We start from the raw sequence: 6610 nt of genomic DNA, 5'->3' as shown, positions 1-6610 counted from the left end.
GCACATTTATCGGATGTCCGTAGTGCAGTAGAAGTTAAATTAACTTTGAAATCACAGACCACTAATGCTTATGGGTCTGTACTCCTTTAGGCTTCCTCAACAGTTACCCCTCACAACACTGTTATCGCTGCACCTTAGCGGCAGCAAATGACTTTGACATCTGCACCGTCAGCATACTTCCACTGCCATTTCTATTTACCTCGAAAAGAAAATAGATGGGCAGACATTAGGAAGGCTGCGGTAAACAATGTTCTATGTTTAACCTAAGCTCTGTAGGTCCAGTGTTTTGGTCAAGGACAATCCTATTCCAACAACTCCACTACCTGGGATTGGATCAAGTCATGCCATGGCTTCTGTTGGTGCCCAGGGCCACACTAGCACCCAGTCAGACTTCACAGCCATGGAGCTCTCAGTCTCCCGGTGGGAGCTCATGCTCAGTGTCAGGTGTCAGGTGGAGTTATCCAGGCCCCGGAAGGAGAACTCCATTGTTTGTGAAAGCCCCGGTCATTGTCACACCACATCTCTTGCCTCAAGGAGAGATGGGAGAGGAAGGCTTCTAAAGTGATCTGATTCTCTGTTAGTGGAGGTAACTGCGAGGGGAAATGTGGTTTACTTCTACAGTAAGGCTACATGCGACTGGGAAATGCTTCATGGGTGCACAGCTACATCTGCTACTGGTGAAACTGCAGTGTACAAAGATCATCCTTAAAAATAAAGTTGTGAAAATGAAGGGAAAAAAGTCAGTCTGCATAGGTTAAAAACGACACGTGGTCGTACTTCTCTCTTTTCTATAAATAAAGTGCAATTTATTTAAGTATACATCATACAAAATGCTCTGTAAATAAAGATCCAATGCGAAATTCTCCTGGAAGCAAGAGCGAATATGATAGCTGTCACTCTGCATTTCTGCACTTGTCTTATCAGCGGGCAGCCCCTCAGATGATGTGTGGTTATTGTCATGTTGCTGCAGTCACTTCTGCACCGTGAGGTGAAAATGACCTCACTATATTAGTGCTTGACTCTCAGATGACCCTGTCAAAGAAAGTCTCCAGAACCACACTGCACATCTGTGATTGATCCAAAAAAACTATCAAGGTTAAAAAAAAAAAAAAAAGCTTGCATTTTTTTGCTCCGAGCGAGTCCTTGTGATTTGATAGAAATGAAAATGAGGGGCAGCAGTGAGATAACTCATAAATTGAATGACGATAAAACTGAGTGTTTTATTCAGCGGTTTGTGGATTTACAAGGTCACCTTGCCTCTGAGAGCAACAGCAACAGGAATTCATGTGGTGGCTGCTCTTATCAAATTCCCAACTTGGTCACTTCAGTACAAGAGATCCACAGCCGTACTGTACCTCCAGGCCTTTTTGCAGCTCCACATGAGACTATGCTGTCTACTTAGCACTCCTCTCTCTGCTCCACTGTGGTATCACTCCACCTGGTCGTCACATCTCTCCCCACTTATTTGACCTTCCCACTTCAGACCTGAGTCCTTCCCCATCTTCCATCATAGGCTGAACATCACCTTCTACAGACTGAATGACAACAGCTCTCCCCCATTTAATATAATTGCTCTCAGAAAGTCTATTTCATCTCTCCTGAGCTGTTATTATATTTGTATTCTTTTTTTTACCCTCTGCTCTTACATTGGTATTCTGCAGTCACATAAATATTATATAGTGCAATGGATGAGCACTGGACTTACTTTTATGAGTTTGATGATTTTTAGAATACACTGAACTTCAGTGTTGGCTTGATCAGTAATTGTTATTAACCCTATCAGTCCTGACATAATATCGCTGTCAGTCAGCATATCAATCGACCCAATGAGTAAAAGAAGTCGAGATTGGTCGAAAGTCCTCCTTTTGTGTTATTATGTTGATTAAAGCATTATGATCAGCACTTGACCAAGATTGCCTTCTTTCACCACGCAGCTAAAACACAGCTTCCACATTTTACTTTAGTTGTTCCACCTCATGCCATTTCCGCTACTGGGGATAGTAACTGATAAGACGCTACACTGATACTCTTTGGTAATTTGGGATAGCCACCAACAGCTACCAGAAAAAACTAAGCGCTATCATCTTTCTATTTTGGTTGCACAATTATTAATGCACTTCTTTTGTGCTGTAAATCGAGCCTTTTTTTTCTAGATCACACCCTGTAGCAGACAGAAGTGCATTGTGACAGTGAGGCTTACAGGAAACCGATCTAAAAGCAGATGGTATCATTATTTTTAGCGCCATTAAATTGGCATGTAAGTTGAGCTAAGCAAAAAATGTGTCAGTTTCCACTTTTAAACTAGAAACTTTTCCTATATAACACCAGTTTTAGCTTCACTAACAACAGGCCTTTTTTTCTGTTGTCCCCCCTTCCTCTAGGATAACCGCTCTACAGCCCATTCCTTATGTTTGATCTGGATCTTCATTGTCCAGTAGATTCAGCCTCTCCTCTGTGTTTGTTTCATTTTCGTAACTGTGGGAATCGTGTTTGTTTTGCTCCTTATGTGTTTTTGTAATGTGTCCTCCTTCCAGGTTACATGGTGGAGAGGAGGTTGTGTCCATCTTCTTCAGATATGTTCAAATTCTATGTATCATTTTATCATATGGATTGTTTATAATGTCATTCTATTATGTTGGTATATTCTATACACAGGACATCGTCTGCATGTCTGTCTGTCCTTGAAGAGGAGGTTTCTACCATTTTTGCCCTGTTAAAGGGTTGTGTGTGTGTGTGTGTGTGTGTGTGTGTGTTCCTCATATTCCTAAGTCCTAAAAAAAAAAAAATTAAAAATAAAAAATCTTTTAATAGTTTTGCTGATTACCTCATGCCAAGTTAAATTTCACGTTGGCAATCCAGCTGCAGCCATGGCAGAAGTGTGGAGAGAAGACGATAACAAAATTTAAAAATAATGCTGTAGAAAAAAAGCTATACACCCGAGTATGTACACAGAAAAGGGTATTCTAAGCCCTGTTTACTATTTTTTAGCCTAAATCGTTAAAGTGTAAAATGACCAAACTGCCTTTAAAGTGTGCGTAAAAATTGAAAATACTTTTTTTTTTTTTTTTTTGCCCTTGCACAGCATAAGCAAGGTTTGATCCTTCGCAGTTGCATGCCTTATGGTGTTTACAGCAGGGAAGTGATGATGTATGAGCTGGCTAGTCAAGACTTGCAAGGTAATTAACAAATGATGTTTTGGCTAACAAAGCATGGCCTTGATGGGGATGCATTACTTTCACGAAGCCCCACAGCTAGGCCGCTCACGTGGATGCCGCTTAATAGAGTTAGATGAATGGACTGTGACTTGGACCAAGCAGGTGGACCCACCACTACCCCACCTAGACCCCCGCTGACTCAAACTCACACATGCATGTGAACGCACAGACACACACTCACAAATGCGGACAAGCACACGGGCCGATGCACATACACATTATCCTCAAAGGAGAGTGTGTACAGCTGCAAGGTGAAACATGGCAAAGAAGAGACCAATTATCCTCCAGACAGATGACTCGGGATGTGGGAGGCCCGATCATTTTTCCTGCCCAGGTTTGAAACCCTGCTGCTGTCTACTGCTGACAACTGGTCTCCTTCTCTCCAGCCCTCTCTTTATGGTACTGTCCACTTTAAAGGAACACTTACCACCACACTGCTTGAATGTCAGGGTTAAGATGCCAGCTGCTATGTGCTCCTGTAAGATGATAGTTATAGAGGGACTAACATGGTTGTGTTGTGTTTTGATAGTGGTGTGTCCTATGTTTGCTTTTTTCATACAGTTACACTTCTATATATCCCACAAGGTCAGTAAAATTTCACCTGGTAGCATCAATGGTGAAAGAACCAACTAAACAACTGCAACTTTGAGCAAAATGTAACATGTAGTGCCATCTAATTTCATTGTTACATTCAAGAATACCAACCGTGCTATGCAGAGAGATAATAATACACCAAAAACAGTCTGGAATTGTTTTTACAATCATAAAAAAATGGGAAAATATATTTCAGTTCGGATATCTCAGTATTTTTATTATGTTTTTTTGTGTATAGGCACTCACAGAATCTGAATGACCACAGTGTATCACAATTTGAACCAAAAAGCAACCACATTCTTCCTGAACAGAGCTCAAACAATGCCTTCGCTGACGGTGGTGCCTTTCACATGAAGCAGTTATTAAATTTACGACTAACTTGAAAGGAACTGATAACTTGTCAACTAGAAAAGGAAAGAGAGCATCCCTGCATACTGATAAAAGAAGTGGCTGGTGAAGAAAAACTGGGCTGGGGTGTGTTAATACAGTACCAGAATTTTGGTGTCAGTACCAAAATAATCATTTATTAATCTCACACTAGGAAAATGCACACGTAACACTACATCAACAGTCAGAAGCAAGAGAAAAAAGGGAAAAAAAAGATTGAGTGGTACATAGGATAAAAATATTACAGAAATACAAACTACATAAATTATAAATCATATAAAATTTATAGAAATTTATCACTTATACAACTACTGAATGTCTATGATTAATAGTTTCAAAGGGTATTTGTAATACACACAGTGTGTAGCATTTTTACTGTAAAATATAGAAATATGTAATACCTTACATAGAGATCTAACATTTTTTCTAAAATAGTGTTTATCTAAAAATTATCCCAAAGGTCTTTTAAAATGTTGTCTAAACACAAGCAAAGTCTGCCTGATTACAAAAAGTCTGAAATGTTTTCATTTATCAATTTGTTTTTTTCATTTATCAGTTTGTTTATTTATTTACCAATTCAGCAATTCATTCATTCACACAATTATTTATTTATTTAAATCTAAAACTTGTCTTGTTTAAAGGAAGACTCTACCCACCGAATGATTATTTGTATATCAATTACTCGTCAATTTTACGTTGAACACTTGAAACAAAAAAGTTTTTTCTCGCCTCCACAGCGAACAAATAAAACACATCACATCACAACTAACTAACTGAATGAGGCTGATGTTGACCACATGCTAACATGTTCAGCCAGGTAAAATTAGTTTTACTTTGATGGGAGAACACATACTTTTCACTTTAGATAAATTCTCCATCAATTGCAATGCAAGAGCAGATTGTAATATTTCAATAGCGTTATCATTTGCTGAACATCTTTGGATATGAATAATTGGGGCAAACTGAAGAAAATTTTGCAAAACAGGATATGGAGCAAAATGGCATGTTGTTAATAATTACCATACAAACATGCATATACAATACTCGGTACACAGGATGCCGAGAATAGCAAATACTGCCAAACAACACCTTTCAACATCTTTGCAACACCAGCAGCAGCTTCAAAGGCTGATCTATCCACCATGACTATGCCTGATGGCAGAGAGATCAAATATAAAATGAATTAGAAAAAAAAATCATCAGTGGAGATAAAAATAAATAAATAAAAAAGATATCTGTGCCTTTTAATGATGAGATCGCCCATAGTGATATGGTGACATTTAATTATTTGTACATCTGTCTCTATAATCCACCTTGTGTTTGCAGCTAAATATGCTTTTTACTCTTCATGGGAATTCAAAATTCAATCACAACAGCTAAGTGCTGATTTTGGTCCAGTGTCTATTAAAACTCCACTGGACAGCTAACAAATGGTAGCACCACAGTACGTGTGACATTAAAACACCAGAGGTAAGTCATTTCCCACTTCTGAAAAATGCCTGAAAGCAGAGATACTTTGTGGTCAGAAATAAAAGCAAAATTGCTTTTAAACGTTTCGGAAGAGGAGGCCATCGAAAATACACTGAAGAGAACAGACAGGATGTATAATATAACCACTAAAAAATAAAGTGCAGTTGAAACCAAAGAACTAAAGACAGAAAAACTGTAGAAGAAGAGCTACCTTTTATGGTTTAAATGTCATTATGGGGACTATATAGATGTTATTCATGACTACTACATGGATAACTGACTTCAAACATTGGTGATAATAGTCTGCTGTGCTGTAAAAACACAAAACATGATCACGAATAAATATGGTTTACAGTTCCAAATACTGAATAGATGAGCATCACCTAAGAGCTGTAATGTAAGAGGTATAGATGATATAATCTGAAGCGCTTGAAAAAAAAAATGCCGTACTAACTTAAGTGTATTTATTAAGAAAACTATCTTCCTAGAAAAAGCAGCATCTGTGAAATATATTTATTTATTTTACTGTGATCACACAAATGATTGGTGCACTTTGGTTACTTGCTAACTTTTGTCTCTGTTGTTGGTCAGGTAGAAATAATAAAAATAACAAAATTAATGATATCATTTAAATACTTGTTTTGAAAGCTGATCTGAGTTCTGATGACTGAAGGTGCCAGAAATCGCTGACCATGCGGTGGTCTTTGAGGAGTTGGTAATGAGAATGGGGTGTCTTGACATAAGCCTCACTTACTTGAAATCTGCCAGGACTTTCAACAGATTAAATGGCCTTCATATGCAGGTAAGAGGAGTTTTGTTTAAAGGTTTTAATTTGGCCTGAATATCACATTAACAGGATGTGCTTTTCCCATTTGTTTTGAGATTGATTTCAGTTCCTTGGTAACAAATGTAGTTTTTCCACTTACTTCAGTGTTATTATACTT

The sequence above is a fragment of the Plectropomus leopardus genome, chromosome 7, assembly GCF_008729295.1.
Source record: "Plectropomus leopardus isolate mb chromosome 7, YSFRI_Pleo_2.0, whole genome shotgun sequence".
NCBI lineage: Eukaryota > Metazoa > Chordata > Actinopteri > Perciformes > Serranidae > Plectropomus > Plectropomus leopardus.
This window is presented reverse-complemented; position numbering follows the sequence as displayed.